This window comes from Sphaeramia orbicularis, chromosome 24 (genome assembly GCF_902148855.1).
Source record: "Sphaeramia orbicularis chromosome 24, fSphaOr1.1, whole genome shotgun sequence".
Classification (NCBI taxonomy): Eukaryota; Metazoa; Chordata; class Actinopteri; order Kurtiformes; family Apogonidae; genus Sphaeramia; species Sphaeramia orbicularis.
Window position 1 is genome coordinate 16274112 of NC_043979.1, and position 20277 is coordinate 16294388.

Sequence of the window (20277 nt, forward strand, 5' to 3'; positions counted from 1 at the left end):
TTTGTTTCTTTCTTACATGCCATATATCTTAACCCCCCTCCCCTTCTCCCACATTATGATGACTTAATGTAAATGTAAATATTGTGTATTATTGCACATAAGTCTCCTTGTTACTTGGTGTCACTTCAAAAAAAGTAAAAAAAAATAAAAATAATAATAATAATCATATTAAAAAAAATTAAATAAATCTATTTACAGTATGGTGCAGATGTCTTAGGCCATGATCATCATTATCATTTTTAGTAAAGTTCTAATGAACACACATATGCAATTCTCTGTTTCTGTTTAAAGATACAATCAGGATGTATAGAAAATATGTACAGCATTTAATAACCAATGTTACAGAGGAAAAAGATGGTCTCTACAAACCAAATTGTCAAGTATTTAGTGTAGCCTCCCTTGCACTAACATGTCTTAAAGTCTTGTGTTCAGATGGCATTATTTTTCTGCTGTTTTTACACTTCATTCAATGCATGCACAATAGAACAGGGGTTCCCAAAGTGGGGTATGTGTACCCCCAGGGGTATTTGGAGGAAGCCCAGGGGGTTAACTAAGTCATCATGTACTGAATACAAAATAAATAATGACAATTAATGCTGAAATATAAAACACAAATACATTCATATAATAAAATTGACACTCCTGACCTTATTTAATTTCAATATTTTTATGTTTTACATTATTGTTATTATTATTGTCTGTCATCTTGTTTAAGCTTTGGTACCATTTTAAAAACATTTCTATTTTATATTATTTGAGATCAGTTTATTTGAGCAATTCAGTAATTATTTTTTGTTGATGAAAGGTTTATTTATTCATCCATGACCGTTTAATTTATTTTTCTTAGCAATGAAAGAGGGCACTTTTCAGTTTATATTTCGCACAAAATTTGCTTATAAAGATTTGTTATTTTTAATATATTAAAGTTAAATATGTTGTTTGTTTACAAAATTTTGAATGGACACCTTTGGCACAGGAACAAATTTTTCCTCATTTTTTCAATCCAAATTGCTTAAGCGAGAGTTAGTGGTACTTGGAGAAAAAAAATATACTCCACTGTAAAAAGTTGGAGAACCACTGCAATACAATATGTAAATGTCAGGTATTTTTTATTGTGTTATTTTACTTGGCGTAAAGGAAACACAGGTCACATTAGATACATACTTTAGCCTGTCGAAGCCATTTGGTTGTGATTTTTGTGTGCTTTTAATACAAATATTTCCTGTATCTTCTTGTTGCGTCTGAAGGAAAGAAACTGAGAAATTACCATGTATTGTCATTTGAAACCTTCAAAAACGACAAGAACTGACTAAAAGAAAGACTTTTGCATAGTACTGTAAAAGGAAATAATACAAATTAGGGTGCATTTACAAGCTCCTCTGAAGGACGCACTAAGGTGGTGCTTTTACAATATTCAAAAGGCAAAAACTAAATTTGATTAATTTGATAAGATCAGGTAGTTTTAAGATCAGGTATACAGTCTTGTCCTGTGATTATAAAGCTGTCAGACTCATACCATGTGTCTGTAATACTATAAAATCCAGAGTTATATCATCACATTCTCAACTGTTGAAAATGTAGCTGTGTGTGAAGACCAGACACATCTTAAAACTCTGGTGTTTGGCAGGACTGCACCATATAATTATTAATTCATTTATAATTACAGATTCAGGTTACTGATTAAACAAATATCAGTCTGTGATGTGCATAAAAAGCCATTTGATGCCTTAGATCAATAGTAATTCTTCCTCTCGCCTGTGAAATGTTGGAGCTAAGCAGTGATCTCAATTTATTCTCCTTGATTTATTCAGTTTGTCTTGTATTTTATAGATAATACAGCGCTCTATATCACTTTTTCACCATTTAAACCTGGTAGAACTAACATACAGAGGATCTGAGGAGCGTCATGCTGGCTGATACATGGACCAACAGTGAAAGCATGGTGTTCATCTGGCCTGAACGACACTCATGATGTGACATTCCTTTCACTTCTGCTCAAATATCCTACTGCTCACACATTTTCAGGACTTACCGGCTGCATTTAATGACATTCAGATGATATAAAGACTTCATTTCAAGGTTTCTCTCAGCTTAGAGCCTAAATGAGACCTTGGCTGCTGTTGTCACATGGAGACCAACCAGTAAGAGGGCCTGTGACTTATTTCGGGTACAGGGCCATACATTAAGTAACCACTGTCATTGACAGCTTTCAATGGGTCTATTTCCAACTGTTTTAGAGGCTCAATTTTCACTGCCCCATTGCAAACAGATTGTGGGGTTAAGGCCAGGAAAATAGTCATAGGTTGAAGTTGCGTCCAACCGTTTTAGAGTGCCGAACTTTTGATGAAATGGGTCAAAGTCTTTAAGATGTTACTTCTGTTGACATAAATTAGAAATTCAAAGGGCTCTGTTACAGTTCCAGCAAAAAAAAGTGATTCAGAGAAAGCTCAAATGGACAAGTGTTAACGATTTATTAAAAACTGTTCAATGCTTCCATATAGGCAACTTGTCTGCGTCCATTTTTTATGTGACGCGTGTCATTTAATGGCAGAATCGGAACATTTTTCTGTACTGATGCCCTTTTTATGTCTGTATAGCCATCACAGCGTTTACTGCAGAAAATAAGGAAATACAGAAAAAAAGTAAGGGAAAAGACATACTTGCAAAAATCTAAGTGATCAGCAGTAATAACCTGAACGCATACGAGTAGTAATTAGCCAAAAACCAAAACCCCACAAAGCCGTAGGAGGTATGTTGGGTTATTGGTCTTATGTGGAAGTGTATGTGGGTGAATATATGACTGACTGGTTTTATCATCAAATTTCCTGAAGTGCTCCTCTCTGACCATGATGATGTCATAGCCGACCTGACGCCAGGCTCGTTCTGGCCAGCGGCAGCTCTTCATCTACCGTCATAATCGTCATGTTATTAAGGCCCTACTCTGAGCGAGAGTTTGTAGCTTTGTTCGTCTGGCCTTAAAATACAAAAGGATTCTACATTTTTTAACATGGAGACCAGAAAACACTGCAAACTGCGTTACTCTCCAGTGTGGAAACATGTTTAATGGCACCAGAGGGAGGAAAAGTGTTGCTGAGGTCAGGATGTCTGTCAGTCAGTTGAAACACAGCAGAAGCACAAGCACTGAACATTATCATCTAATACCTTAGAAAACCATGTCACGCCTCGGCTTAGACAGTTGCCAAACTAATAAGTCATACTTGTCTTGAACCTGTCCTATCAAACTGATAGCACTGACCCCCCCAACAGACTGCATCCATCATGGACACTCAAATACAGACAGTGAACCCATGCACTCCCTCTAGGTCAGAAGTGTCAAACATATGGCCCATGGGCCAAAATCAGCCCGCCAAAGGGTCCAGTGTGGCCTGTGGGATGAATTTATGAAATGCAAAAATGACACTGAAGATTTTAATAGTCAAGGATGTTAAAATCATTTTAGTTCAGGTTCCACATGTAACCACTTGTGTCGGACTCTGCGTTGTGTTTTTGAAGAATGAGACCCGCACGTACGACTTTGGAGGCAGTCTCTGTTTATTGTTTCTTTTGTTCCTGACAAAATTGACATAAAACACAAAAACCTCCGGTCAGCAACCCCCGTAAAACATTCCCCTACACAAACCAAATGATAAAGAAATGTGTTTCAGCACATCATAAGAACACCTCATACAGTTTGAAGTAGCCAGTTCATACAAAAAATTAAATTAGCAGAGGCTAAATCAAAAATTTTCTCAGACTCTACGGCTGCTTACCTCTCCCACAGAGATCCGGAACAAAAGGGAAGAGGTAAAGGCACAAAAACTCTAGTTATAGAAGGCAGTGTCACACTGTACACTACTCGTTGGGAAACAGACTCAAATTAAAAGTTCCACATACTGACTCGGAGGCCCATAATGTCAGGTATTAACCAAAAGAAATCAAAATAAAATGAACAGATTTTGTGTAATTATAACAAACAATACACAATCTCCATACCCACATTGCTGCGAAAAAATGGACCCTGTTACACACATACAGACCAATATGGTCTCACGTGGGTCAGATCAATAAAATACTATCATAATAACCTATAAATAATAACTCAAAATTTTTCTTTTTGTTTTAAAGTAAAAAAAAGTTAAATTACATGAAAATATTTACCTTTACAAATTCCTTTCACACAAAATAGACTAACCTGAACAAATATGAACATGAAATGTCTTAAGAGAACAATATTCTGCCTGTTCCTAAATGTTTTGCGTCTTTGTAGATTCACTACGATCTCTAAGTTACAACGCACGTGTAAATGATACACTGAGGCATGACGTTGTTAAAATTGCATTTATTTCTCTTAAGAAATTTCAAGTTGTTCATCATTATTCATGTTATTCACATTTTTCAAAGGACAGATTGTAAATGTAAATTTTTTAATCATGCAATTTTACTTTTTTCACTCTACAATACAGGTATCGAACATACAGCCCGGGGGCCAAAACCAGCCCACCAAAGTTTCCAATCCGGCCCGCGGGATGAATTTGCAAAGTGCAAGTTAGGGCATCGAACTCAAAAATAACATCATAATAACCTCTAAATAATGACAACACCATTTTTTTCTCTTTGATTTAGTGCAAAAAACATTAAATTATGAAAATATTTACATTAACAGACTATCCCTTAACAATAACATGGGAATAACCTGAACAAATATCAACCTGAGATGTCTGAAGAAAATTAAGGGTAATTTTAACAATATTCTGCCTGTTACTAAATGTTTTGTGCCTTTGTAGCTCTCATCTGTAATGCACATGTATACATGATAAGTCGAGGCATAATATTGATAAAACTGTACATATATTTCCTAACAAATTTCATTTTTTTCTAGGTTATTCACATCCTTTTTGTTTGGATAGTTTGTAAATGTAAATATTGGCGTAACTGAATGTTATTTTTTGCACTAAAACAATTTGGAGTTGTCATTATTTATTGACTGTCACGCTATTATTTTACTGGTCCGGCCCACTTCTGATAAAATTGGGCTGAATGTGGCCCCTGGAAGAAAATGAGTTTGACACCCCTGCTCTAAAACATAGAAAATAATCAGATGTGACACCCCAATGGGACAACACCTTGTTATTCTCCTGAAAAATACACATACATCTCAACATCTGTGTGTTTCATCATCAACATGTGTAAATATGCACTCCAGGAAAGTGCGAACAAACGTCTATGAAAATGGTGGATGTAATCATGTCAGCAGATGAATTTGTATCTACTAGGATACCATTAAGTAGTAGTCCATGTAGACTTGTGGGTGGATGTGTGTCCTCAATTACATCTAATAGCAAAATGGATGAAACTCCTTAATGAATACAAAGTGATGTCACAGAGGAACCATTCCACCCACCTGGACATGATCTGATGCTACATGAAAATATATCTGAATGATCTGACCCGGACTGAAACAGGACAATACCCAAGCTAAGTCAACCCTCTTATCATGATGGGATAATATTGTGACTCGCTGAAACACTTTGTTACCGTTGTACTTTAAGTTTTGATACTGTCCTGTCTGTGCTTGTTGACGTCTGTCTCTTCATATGTCTTTGCATTTTCATTTTATCGTCTGTTAAAAAACGCAAAATCTGTCAAAAATAAAGTAAAAAAAAAAAAACAACCAAAAAACACAGAAAATAGTCTGGAGTTGCCATTATTTATAGGTTATTATGTTAGTATTTTACTAGTCCAGCCCATTTGAGACTGAACTACAATGACTTTGACTGAAAAAAAAAACACCTTGATGGTCAGTATCTAACAGAATTGCAAAATTATGATACTTTCTGATGACAAGGAAAATTAAATCATTACCCACGGCCATGCTGGTGACCGTACCTACTGTGATGAATCAGTTTGTAATAATACATGGAGAATTCTTTAACATTCTTTCCATTACAGACTTTTAGTGCATGTCATGAACTTATAAAACTGTGTAAGGGTTAAGTGCTCTAGCATGGCCATAAAGCTGTAACAAGTGTATCTGCCAGGTGTGTGTGGTTGTCTGTGTGTATGTGCGTGTGTGTATGTGTTGAAGTTCGATGTACAGGTATCCTCTCAGCACTTCGACCAGACTTGTGGCGCATTCAATGCACATAAAACTGGAGGTGAATATTCGTTTTTTCCGTCCTCCTGAGTTTGCCCTGGTTTTTCCATTATAAAACTGATCAGCAGTGGCACACACAAATACGCTGCACACTTTCTCTTTCACTCATGTCCTCTTATATCTAAACGCAAAAACCACAAGACCTCTTAGACCTATAAGTGCCCGGCCTTAAGCATTAAAACAGAGGCTCTCGTACTAGAGATACAGAGAGAAACTAGTGAGTAGGTGAGATTAGATCCTAAATATGACATGAATCTGAACATGAAAACAACAGGGCATTTTTTTTTTCTAAACACACTAAATCAGTGGTTCCCAACCTTTTTTTTGGCTTGTGGCCCCATTTGAACATCACAAATTTCTGGTGACCCCAGATATTCAAAACGGAGACTTTTTTTTTTTGCTAAAATTAATTTGTTTCTGATCATGTAATAGTTTACTATACTATGTTACAAATAATCGCTAATTTTAGATGACATTTAGGCTATACAGGGTATCCCATAAGTCTCCATACATAGGAGACATATTACATTCCATACATATATGGTTCTAACATGTATTTCTTTATATTTCTTCTTTATAGTTCTTCAGCAGACACGCATTAAAATGTGTTCCTGACAAAATGGCAGTCATATAGAGCATATTATATAAATAAAAATGGTTTATGTCAAGAAACGTTTATTTTTCCTATGTATGGAGACTTATGGGACACCCTGTATAATGTCTACAATGCATCTTTTTGGTGTCTGCTTCTCTGTTTCTCTTGCAGATGTCTTAGCAAGGTCAGGTGGGCGAAGAAATTTTTCCACTCTCTGCTCACTTTTAATCAATTACTAGACATTTCAGGCGACCCCATTTGAATTCCAGGCGACGTCAAAGTTAAAAAACACTCCACTAAATCAGATACAAACTAACCTTTAAAATAACCAATATTCAAGGGGCGAGTGAAGCCAATAAGCAAGTGTAATACCACTGACGACCACTAGATGTTGGCTCCAATAAGGTCTGGCTCCAATAGAATTACACTGAACTTGTCTCTAATGCCCCTTTTAAACTGCATGGTACCAGCTCGACTCGACTCAACTCGACTCTACACAGTGCCATCGCTTTTCCACTGCAATTGGTATCACCTCGGCGCAAATGAGATGGGTGTGGTCAGCGGAGTCAAAACTATCACAACATCGTTTTTAGGCAACATAAGTCTCACTCGGTATAATAAGCAGTAACGCTGCTGTACTTGTTGCTCGGTCTGCGGCTTTTTGTAACAGAAAAGGTGAAACGAGTCAGAAATGGATACAAACGGCGAGATGAAACACACTTGAAAAGCAAAGAACTAGAAAAGCACCCGGAGAGCGCAGACCTCCACAATGGCAGATCAGTCCCCCCCAATCACCACCAAAATATAATCATTTGTTCCTTGTGCCAGTATCAACATTTCCTGAAAATTTCATCAAAATCCTTCCAGAACTTTTTGATTTATCTTGCTAACAGAGAGAGAAACAAACAAACAAACAAACAAACCCCAATGAATACATAACATCCTTGGCGGAGGTAATTATGAAAGCCATATAGAAGTATGAAGCTGAAGACCAGCACGTGTAACGACAATCCCTCTGACCAATCAGTGCAGTGAAATTTCAGTACCGACTTAGGCTGGATAGAACCTCGCCGGAGGTGATACAAAAAAATAGTACGGTTACCAGGTACAACCCCTAGTGGAAAGGCGCTAAAACCATGTGGGGTCTAGTTGAGCTGAGTCGCACTGGACAGGTGCGGTGGAAAAGCTGCATAAATATCAGACTATACACTTTTCCCTGGGAGTCATTCTGGTCTCTTTTGTTCTATACAGGCTGTGTAATAGCTGTTTCAGTGGTTGATCTATACATGACTCTCTGTTAGAAAGATTTTCAGGCTAAGAAACGTTTTAATGTCTGCTCTGTAAGGTTTGGGTTGACAAGTGTATTTGACAGATGTTGATTGTATTAATATTTATTCCTAACAGATACCATGACTGTAACCACCATGGGACCTTATGTTGAGGGAACAAATGCATTCAATGGCTAGAGTGAAATCATTGTTGATTCTGTTTGACTAATGCCCCCATACCATACCATACCATACCATACAACTAGTGGTACAAACTAGCATAAATAAACAAAAATCAAATAAAAACATGTTCATGAGCATAAAATCAACAATATAATAAATATATGGAATAAAAGACAGTTGGGGACCACACAATTCTCATGCCAGGTCAAAAGCCAGTGAGTAAAAGTGCGTTTTTAAACGGGACTTAAAAGCATCAACAGAGGGGGCTGTTTTAATGTGAGGTGCATCCACACAAGAAAGTTGTAGTTCTTTGTGAAAGTGTTTAAGTGTCATGGATAGAATAAGTAAATAGAAAGACCACACAGCCAAAAGTCACAGTGGAGACATATTGTGATTTTTCTTTATACACAAACTGCTCAGAGTTACTGTAAATGTCTCTGTAACCTCAGCGTGACTAGAGCTATAGGGATTTTCACCTCTTTTATTCAGAGTTTTTGACTGAACTTTCCCTGTTTGAATCACTTTATCTTAACCCTTTCATGCACTAATTATGAGAACATTAATCAAGATTTTTTTCCTGAGTGTTTTTATTCCTCTTTAGGCATGAAAAAAACAATGCGATCAAAAATTTTCTTATGAAAAATAAATTTTTTAAAAAGTTAAAAAAAAAAAAAAAAAAAAAAAAAAAAAAAAATATATATATATATATATATATATATATATATATACACATTTAAAGAAAAATAGTAATAATAATAAAAAAAAAAATTCTTAGGAACCTATTTTTCATGAAGTTGCAAAAATGTCTACTCAGCTGGACACCATGCATTTAATTTTTGAAGCGAAGAAACATGCATTTACTGATAATTGTGTGAAAACTATTACACTCAGGGGAGAGCTACACAATGTTATCAATCCATGTCAGAAACAATATGTAATGTCTTAAAACTTTAATAAAGATATATGTAAAAAAAACAAACAAAACAACAACAACAAAATCAATGAATATACAATAGAACAGCTGTAGAATAACTGTCCACTGTAGTGACCAGTGTACATGAAAGGGTTAAACTGCCATGTCTGAGGAGCATAAGCTTCATATATTCATTTACTTTTTTAGTGCCTCGTGTAGATTCTACATTACGCTTTTACATTTAGCTTCAGAATATGAAACCATCATCAGAGATTGATTAAAAATAGTTGCATAAATCCAACAGATGGCAAGTGTTCCTTTTTTCAGTGATTTCTATGTAGAAAATCAGTTTACCCTTAAAAGCTTTATGCTTATTACCAATGACCTCAGTGCTTCTCGCATTATAAAACTATACAACAGAAGCTACAGTAAGTGTTGAGATAGAGTTAGCAAACAAATAAGCATGTACAAAAATTATATTAAAAAACGAATGGCACAATGTCAATTCCAGATCAAATATTTGCCTGTTTAACTGTTTTTCTAATACATCTTCATTCAGCTGTGTTGTACATGAAACTAAATCTTGCTAATGCGTTTGGAATGAACTCAGAGTGAATTAGCTGCAATGAGTGACAAGAGAATGTGTTTGTCTTTGTACAAGGTGGTGATGCATGAACAGAAACGCACAAACAGATTTTGTTTAATTCTTGGGAAATGAAATCCGCAAAATAAACAGTTTTGGAGTTGACACAACTACAAAGTGGAAATCATCACACTGGCTGAACCACATGAAACAATAACTATTAAGTCATTCTCTTGCCCTCTTAAAATCCATAATAGGGTTGTTGAGTCTGTTAATCGTTTCCTCGCTGGGTTAAGGATAGGCTTAAATGTGCTGACAATCAGAATAGCATTTGGTTTATTTTCTCTCCTCACGGTTACCCTGTATACATGAACATAAAACATGAAATGCAACTCATGGCATTGGCCTCGACGCTCTGCCAAGCAATGACTCTGTGTGTGTGTGTGTGTGTGTGTGTGTGTGTGTGTGTGTGTGCGCCTTCACCCTGTTGGTTTCAGATTTATCTTGATTGTTTCCTTCCACGTCTCTTCAAAAAGTTTTCATGTTTCTAGAGGGTGAAACTTTATGTCGACTGTGGTCTCGGGGTTTGGTTATTTTTGAAAGCAAATGTGAAGGAAATATCCCAAACATTTTAACGGCCTTTCTTCAAAGGAAGTTGACTCTCTGTTGAATTTAATTAACAGACAGAACTGAGATTGGCCTTAAATAGCTTGGCTTTTTACTGCACTTCTCAAAACTAAAACATAAAACCACATTTAGCAGTCATCAAGTCTACGAATCATGACCATGGTTTATTTAAGTACAAAATTAGGCTAAAATGGGAGAAATCTTTATAAACATAGCGGGACACTTCTGGGACAAGCTTGAATTGTCTGCAGACATTCATACCCAATCTACTGCTTGCACTTATTAACAGTTTACATTTTGAGGATAAATACGGAATTATACAATTACAGATACCCTTGCACTGATGTCATGGTTATACAGTATATATTTTTAAGCGCATTGTGTTGGATTTAGCAACTGTAAACAGTGAAATTGCAGACTGAGACTAACTGAGAACACCTCATCTCACCCTGTATGTATCCACAGAGGCCTGACCACCGTGAAAATGAAAATATGAAAGTAAAACAACCCAAATTTACATTCCTCTTGGGGTCCTTTGGTGACCTCTTGTAGCTTGTATGAATAAGTGCAGAAAGAAAAATGTTAAATAGGGACAAGTAGGCAGTTGGGGACGGATGTGATGGAAAAATAAACTTTTTGTGGACATTCATACAGAAGACTAGTGTCCAAACCAACAGTAAACACTATTTATTTTGGGCTCCATTTTTTCTGTTTCTTCTAGTTTTAGCCTTTTCCTCAGACCCTCTTCCTAAACTTAACCATGTTGTTTTTTTATGCCTAAACCTAATCAAATCATAGCCACATCATTGTATCATCTTAAATTAACATTTTCAGTGTTTTTGTAGGTCAGTCAGATCAACCTACGCCATTATTTAGATGTGAATAATAATCTAAAAAATGCTAAAATGCTCTTGTTCTGAGCTACTGTTAAAACATGTAGACAAAAAAGCAGTGACAGAACATTAAGAACAGAGATGGCAAGAAAAAAAATCCCTGCTGGATTAAATCTGGTGACACTTGAATCACAACACAAAGAAATAATACGCACAATTTGATCTAACTCGAGTGATTTTATTTTATAGGCAAGAAATGCTTTGTCTCCCAAAAATATAAACATATGTTGAGATAAAATAAAAAAAAGCAGATCCTGTTGTCGCGAGATAAAAATATATAAATCGTAATAATTAATGGTGATGGTGATGACATGCTGAAGATTCCCTTGTACCGTATTCCCATAGTCGTATTTTAAGTCCTCATAGGGTACAGGCTAATTCAGGGTGAGAGAGAGCTCCACCCTGAGGCCGCTTTCATTACTGCGTAGCTCTCCTTCAGAATGAAAGGAGGAAACTCAGCTGTGACAAAGGGAGGGGGACATGTGGCTGGAGGGGGGAGTGGGGGTGGGAGGGGTCCACATGTGGATGAGCCGGGCACTTGAATATTAAAGGGGTGTAAGGGCAGATGAAGTGACAGCTTGTACATGTGTGATGTCTTCATTGGACCACTGCTGCATGGACTAAAAGGTGTGTCCATGTGTGCGTGTGTGTGTCCACGTGTAGGTGCGTGTGTGTGTGTGTGTGTGTATATATGTGTGTCCATGTGTGTGTCCGTGTGTCATGTCTTCATGCTGATCCCAGTGGGCTGTAGATTTTAACAGAGCATGGATCACAATTACTGGTCCTCAGAGAACAAAACAGGAGAAAGAGATCTGAAAAGTCACCCCCCTCTTTCACTCACACACACATACACACACACACATCTGCTTTGTTCCTTTAGAAAAGCAGCTGAAATTCCCATCAGAACTTTTACATGGTAAAACCCCATTATCATCATCGCTGCCTCTCTTTAGTTTCCTCCTTTGTTCTTCTGTCTTGCTCATAACTCCTTCATCCTTAGGTCACACGTGATGCTCTTGAAACAGGATATGAAACAGGATAGAAAATAGTTCACTTCAAAACCGAGACTGTGACAAACTTATCAGCAGATCTGTACATGCATACGCGTGCCCGCAATCATCAAGAGTGAAACCCCGCAGATCTTTCCAACAACAAATATGGGAAAAATATTTGATTCAACCATCCAACGTTCACTAAAACTGGACTATATTTAAATGTGTGTGTTGCACAGACAAACACATTCAAACAGAGTTATTTTAGAAAGTCAAAGAGGTGCAGAATCAGGGTGACATTGCTGTGCAGGAGCACCACGAAGGTCGCGGCGATAACGACTAAAGCAGAAGTCGTATCAGCTGGTGACAAAAGGACACACACATGCATGAAATGAGCCACTTTGGAGGCAGCATCTTGCCAGCTCATTACATTCACTTGGACGGCGGCCTTTAACACCCAGCACCACCTAGTGAGCACAGTGACCCCCCACATTGTCACATCATCTCACAGAGAGCACGGAACCTGCAGTGGAGCCACATTCATTTAATTAAACAAAACCAAAAGGGAATTGTGTGACACCATTCAGATGCACCATTTTTGGACAAAACGTACTGTCAATAGCAGGAGGTAAACTTAGGAATAACCTGCCCCTCCCAATAAGAGAGTCCAACATACAACACTTTTAAAACTCACTTAAAAACAGTCGCTCCAAGAAAACCAGAGATGCACTCATTTTTAATTGACATACAGGGCATTTCATCATTCATACACTTTATCTGATTAGTTGTATGTAAGTATAGAGGTGAATGTATAGACTAATGCCCCATGTGATCATCCTTTGTGTATTTGTTTTGTTGTTTGTTTGTCTGTTTATTTGTTTTGATGATCCCTACGTTATCATTATGTGTATTTTTTAATTTTTAGCGAACAAGTGATGTATTAATGTTGGCTGTTTGTTTTGTTTCTGTCACCTGCCTAGGGACTGCAGATGAAATGTAGTTATTTTTACTAATTCTGGCATATTTACATGGGTGTATTTTTTATACAATGTTCATAAATATGGATGGTCCCTATTAAATAAACCAATAAATAAATAAAAATAGAATAAATAAAAGTAAGGACAAGAAGTGGTATATTCATAAAAAAAAATGTCTGTAGTCGTTTTTCCATTGACCCTCAAATTGTGCAAATATAACTTGCACATTAAAAGTTGCCTAATGGAAAAACGACAATTTCACCAAAAGTCTCATTTATCGATTAAAAGTTTTTGCGCTGGCAAGAGGTGGTTTTTCGGGCATAGCACAAATGGTATATCACACGAAACTGCAATGGAAAGACCTTTTTCCGCAACTAGAGTCAGGTGAATTAAAAAAAACGATGCTGACGTACGTTACAACAAGCAAAGAAGAAGAAGAAACATGTCGCAATATGTGTAGACACACCAGGAAACCCAATCATTTTTTAATTTAGTATGAGATATAGGGGTAATACATAATAATAATTAATATATCTGTAAATCAACATGTTTATGGAATGACTTCTCGTGTCATCTCATGATAATAATTAAACAAATCATCGCATTTGTGATTTAATGGAAAACAGACATTACGCACTTCTGTTTTTTCGACATTTTGTAAATATCGGTAAAGTTTTGCGCAGATGTCCAATGGAAAAGCGACTAGTGTTAGCCTGTCTGTAATGTTTCAACAGTCTCGTGGTCACAGATCATGACTTAAATATAGTACGGGTAAAAGTATGGGTTTAGAATTTCAATTACACACATGACAGGTTCTGGTCTTTAAAGCTTTGTCATTCTTTATCACACCCCGACTAAAATAAGAAGAAACTATCTGCATTCAAAGGCCTTGTGTACAACGTGGTTATCCCCATAACATACCACTGTCCTGACTGCGGGATCAGAGGTCACAGGTCAGGGTTAGGCCCCATTGACATGTTGGTGACTGTTCCTTCAGCCAATCATCAATCAGCTCCCATCGTAACTGCAGCAATCCGTTCTGTCAGCAGTTGGTCAAAGAGCAAAAGGGAGCGCTATGTATGTGTGAGTGAGTGTGTGTCTGTACATTCCAAATCCTGACATGGTGGTGGGGTCAGCGGTCAGCCGTATGCTGCCCCTCAGCAGCTCTCCTGGGGGGGCCGGACACCAAATCTCACCACACACACACTTCAGCATATACACTTGTGGACCACTTACTCTATTTAAGTGACTCAAGAGGGTAGAAGGACAGAGTGAATGGTAATGCACAAAGAATGCACATAGCAACAAACAGCAGGAGCATTTAACTCAGGGGTCTCAAACTCATTTTCTTTTAGGGGCCATATTCAACCCAATTTGATCTCCAGTGGGCCGGATCATAAAAATAATAACATAATAACCTATAAATGATGACAACTCTAAATTTTTGTCTTTGTTTTAGTGCAAAAAACCCTCCATTAAATTATGAAAATACTTTTATGAACTATCCAAACAAAAAAATGTGAATAACCTGAAAAAACTGAAATTTCTTTAGAAAAATAAGTGCAATTTTAACAATATTCTGCCTCAACTTACCATTTCTATATGTGCATTATGGATCGGATCTACAAAGATACTAAACACTTAGTAACAGGCAGAAAATGGTTCAAATTGTGCTTAATTTTCTTTAGACATTTCAGGTTCATATTTGTTCAGGTTATTCATATTTTATTGTTTCAGGATAGTTTGTAAATGTTAATATTTTCATAATTTAATGTTATTTTTTGCACTAAAACAAAGACAAATATTTGAAGTTGTCATTGTTTATAGGCATAGCGTAATATTTTTTTCACATCAAACCGAGAAGAAAATCTGGAGTCGTTATTTTTTTGTAGGTTCTTCTGTTCTTATTTGACTGTAGATCATATTGGTCAGTATGTGGAACCTGAACGATAATGAGTTCGACAGCCTTGACTGAGGAATTTTTGCACTTTACAAATTCATCCTACGGGCCAGACTGGAACCTTTGGCAGGCCGCATTTGACCCCGGGCCACATGTTTGAGACCCTTGATTTAACTCAACAACACCTTGATGGGCTGAAAAATTAAGAACCTCTATGATTGGTAAAGTTAGTAAAGTTCAATATGTATTTTGTATATTCTTTAATCAATAATATATGGGATGATGATGCTAATATGTAAACACAGTAAGGGAGGGTGATGTAATGACCTTATGAAAATAAACTATAAAATATATATAAATGTGATCAGTTATAGTCACTGACAAAAAATATGGAATTAACTTAGTTACTAATAAAAATCTTGGTAATTACAGAGCATTACATCCAACTTAAGGGATATGCACAAATAAGTGACAAAATGGCATAGTCAACATCTATTTATAGTATGGGATAGGATTTATGTTTGACTTCATAGAGATGGCACTGTTTCTGCCTGATTATTATTGTTATGATTATTATTAGTTTGGGTTGGGTAAAGAGCATGTGTTGATTAAAATATACATCTCAATTCTAATTATGTTGTTAAACTTCTTCATAGAATATACCAGGGAAAAAAAAAAAACAAAACATGGCACTGTGTGTGGTATAATTAATCAAATCAAAAGCTCAGAGTCACCTTAAGCATATACATATGTCAAGGCTCTGTGTATTTGGTAAGATTTTTTTATTCTTGTGCAGTGAAGCACTTTTTTAAATATATATTTTAGTCTACATCAAATTAGAATTGGGGAAAAAATAATCAGTTATCTGCTCTTCACAACCAAACAACTACACTCGAATTGCACAAAGTAATCTGTTTTTTGTTATTCTGAAAATAATACGCTGTTTACCTGGCTAACAGAAATAATGCAAATGCAGGATCTAATACAGTGTGTCAAAATCTGCAACAAAACATGCACATTTAATTAATCTTCCAAATGTTGTGTACACATGTCCATAACATTCTGATAAAACCACAAAAATGTCACTATATCCCACACGTTAATCAGAGAATGCTCCTTTAAAAAAAAAAACCTTATTCAGAAAATCCAAATGCAATAAACTGTTTACATGACGCATCAATTTCAGAATATAGTCATATATGGAACAATAGTGGAATAACAGTGTGAATGTGAATGTGATAACTGTCTATATAATTTTTCTCTGTCCACTTTGTCCTTGTAAAGGTTTGACCAGCTACCATTGGTCAAAGGCAGTTACACCCTGGACTAGTGATGTGCGGATTGATAGTGAAATATCAATATCTCCGATACCAGATCTTTACACTCTAGAATCGATTCACAAATCAAAATATGGATACTTTTGATACTTCATTCATTTGAAGTAATGTATATCAGGAACACAGTGGAAAGTAGCTAAACTATTGGGATCTTGATATGCAATTGGTGGGAACTACTTCTTCTTCCGCCTGGGTAAGTGTGTACTGCGTCACTCTTCTCAGTCAGTTAATTCTGACTCAGTCTGTGCCGAGCAAATAAATGGAACAGACTGAAGGGGAAAACAGTAAATATGCTAACTTTTGAATGAGGGAAAGTGTCAGTGTTGGATGCTTTTGTTTAAATGTTACATGTTCAGTATTTTCATGTTAACACATTCATGTAGCATGAATTAATATACAACTTTTCATGTTTATAATAGTTCTTAATAATAAAACAATAATTACTCTCATGTCTTGTATTCTTTATGAAGTTACGATTTGAAATACACTTCTTTTTATATTTTTTTAGATTTTCCAGACATTAAGTGTATTTGTACAAAGTATTGGTATTGGATCGATGAGGCCGATACCAGCCTGAATTTTATTGGGTATCGGATCAGAAAGGAAATCTGTGGTATCAAACAGCAGTACCCTGGACGCATCGCCAGGTCATCACAGGGCTGACGTTTACAAATTAACTTATTTTTCTTAATATTGAAATTAAACAAATAATAATTATGATTACATCATCTTTTTAGGATTTAAAGTTTACTGCCCAGTTTACCAGTACTGAAAGTAAGCCAATGTAATAAATTACATTTCTTTGTATGTTAAAATGAGAGCCTTAACATTTTGCAATTTCTTTGTCATAATCGATTAATCTATTGATTATTTTCTTCAGTTCCGTTAAATTATTATTTGAATATACAGAAGAAAATAGTAAAACTGTTTAAAAGACATGTCTGAAAATGAAAAACTTGTCTGTTATTCCAGAAACAGCTGAAACGAGTTAAAGTATATGTTGATACCTATGTACAAAAAAAAACCAACAGTCAAATGGCATATATAAAAAATATGTGCACTGTAGTTTTCAACAAATGTATACAACTTACTAACTTACCAACAACTTAAGATGCAACAACCATACAACAAAGATAAAGCTAAGTATTTTTAATGTTTGCGTGAAAGCTTGAAATTTTAAAGAAGTGATGGTTTCAATGAAGAAGAGTTTTTCTGCCTTTTTGTTCTACGCTCCATGTTGTTTGTGTTGATCCTGGCATCATGTGCATCACATTAAGCGTCCGTGTGAAACACAACAGCGGAACCAACGTTTAGCAGCAGTAGAATTAAGGAAACAATGCTTTGATTCAGGAAAATTGTAATCAAATCATTTTTCTAATCGATTCGAGTCAATTAATTGTTTCAATCTTTGCAACACCGAAGCTAAAACACGAACTGCAATGTCACTTGATAATAAACCTGCACATACTGTATATTCAGTACATATATATATAATAACCTTATTAAATATATGTAACAACCAACAATGTGCAATAATGAAAATCTAAAATGTGCAATGCCTTCTGTTCTTACCTCTCACTGTCACTTGACTGAATGGGAGAGGGGTGGAGTGTGCGTGTCTTTTTTAAAATTGTTTTTACTGCTTTTAGTATTTACATTTTTTTGCATTGTATACTTCCCTTTTTTTACTTCATGTAGTACCGTTTTTTCCAAGCGCATCAGAATTCTGTTGTGTTTGCTCTGCATATACCATGACAATAAAAGATATCTTGAATCTTGAACATATATAGGAAAGTTTCATCAAATGTTTTCAACAATTCTTACTTTTTTCTATGTAAATATAATTATAATCTATTCCCACCCTCATACTGGAGTTCAGTTGTGTTCTCAGTGCTAATATTTAAAACAGTATTTCCTTTTTGTTATGGTTTTTCTGCTTGTCTTCCTTTTCACTTTGTAAAGAAATAATATTGTTGACTCACATACATATGTGTTGTATTTTACTATACAATATGAGCTTTTGTGCAAACATAATGTACTACCTCAGTGTGCTAGTGATGTTGTACAAGCATTTATTACACAAACCAGTCTTGTAGCATCTTTGTAATTTTAATGTTACCAGCTGTTTTATTTTTTCTTTGTTTACCATTTGTAAAGGTGTCATAAAACTTGAATAAATAGAAGTTTCAAAAGGGAAAAAAACTGTATTTCCATGTAGTGGTCCCATATTAAAACGCTCACATGCACTATTTTTCACTCTCCACTCCTTTTTGCTGACTTATTATTCTTTCATCCTTAGAACTGCACACACACATGCCTTTCTTACACATTTCAGTGTCTGTCCGTGTGTCACATAACACATGTAGCCCACGCCCACATGCAGACGACGGCTCTGCGCTCTGCTTTAAAGCGCTGCCTATCCAAACAGGAAAGTGGCCTCTGCCCCGGCAGCAGTTAAGGGCACAGCAGTGGAGATTTCATTAGTTACAGCTAACAGGCTAATTATCCGCTTCAGCGCACCTGTAAAACTTTACTGTGTGTCAATCTCACACAATCACAGACACTGCATATAGATGTGTAGGTGGGTGGGTGGACATGTGGGTCTGTGGGTGGGTGTGTAACTACCCATGTGTTTCTGTGTTAATACGTGAACTGTGTGTCAATCAAAGCTTCTGTGGGCGTGTGAACAGTTAATGTGTAAGTGTATGACACACCCTATTAAGTTAAATATCTTAAAAATAGCCAGAATTGGTTATTTATAAGTGGAGACCCTTATGCTGCCTTCATGTGATGTGGGGATTATGATAAACACTTCTTAGACACTTGAAAATTGCACATGAACACCCCCTTACGTTGTATTTTCCACCGAGGAATTGGGAAAAAATTTAGATCCACAAGTTACTGAGGTGAAACTAACCTTTAAGAGCAACAAGGGCTTATCGCGAATGATCAACATTGCTTTTATTAACATTCTGCTGCTGTTAGCTGATGATTTTGCACATTTATAGTGTAAACAATTTGCAAAAAAAAAAAAAAAATTTACAAAAAAAAAAACAAAAACAGACATGCATTAATAGGTTAATGGTTTAACCCATAAAGACCCAGACAGCCAGTGGTGACTAAAAGTATCTGCTGATCTAAACTGTTTAATACCTGTTGATCCACTAATCCTATCAATACATGTAAATAATTAGCATAAAATGCAGTTTGTCATCTTTTCGTAGTCATCAGATATGACCCATTTGGACGTACAGAGGCTCCGTAGTGAACATGCAAACACCGTCATCTTCTACGTTTATTCACCAGTAAAATCCATGGAGTTGGATCAATGATAGTAGTTGCATATATTTGTTTTTATGTTTAGTTCATGATGTATTTTGCTCTAAAAGTCACTTTCCTCAGTTTTTACCCCTCAGTCAAGGGGTACTGTCATCCTCTACAGTATTGATTCACCAGTAAAACCCACAGAGTTGGATCAATGAGAGTGGATAGAGACACTTGCTTTACGTTCAGTTAATGATAGATTTGCTGGAAAAGTCTTTCTTCAGTTTTCTCTGTTCTGATATAAAAACCACCAACTTCAATTTTAGTTTTTTATGAACATCTACATGATCAGTGAATTAAATAGAGGAAAATACCTGATTTTTGCCAAAAAAAAAAAAAAAAAAAAGTTTGCAAAATGCAGAGGATAATATTGGTTAAATAAAGAGAAAATTCATTTGGGAACTGCCACAAAAGTAGTTCTGGGTCTTTATGGGTTAAGCTCAGATGTGAATGTGTGAGTGATTGGTTGTTTGTCTCAAGATAAGATAAGATAAATTAAGACAAGATAAGACAAGATGAGATAAGACTTTA

The 20277-nt window shown here is 35.9% G+C and overlaps 1 long non-coding RNA gene across 1 annotated transcript in view; it reads left to right on the forward strand.

The window, feature by feature from the left end:
• Positions 1-14241, forward strand: part of LOC115415489 (uncharacterized) — a 21718-nt gene extending 7477 nt beyond the window's left edge. The window contains exons 2-3 of the long non-coding RNA XR_003934827.1: positions 7110-7112; positions 14232-14241. This is a non-coding gene — a long non-coding RNA (uncharacterized LOC115415489). The remainder of the gene's footprint in view (positions 1-7109; positions 7113-14231) is intronic.
• The last annotated feature ends 6036 nt before the right edge of the window (positions 14242-20277 follow it).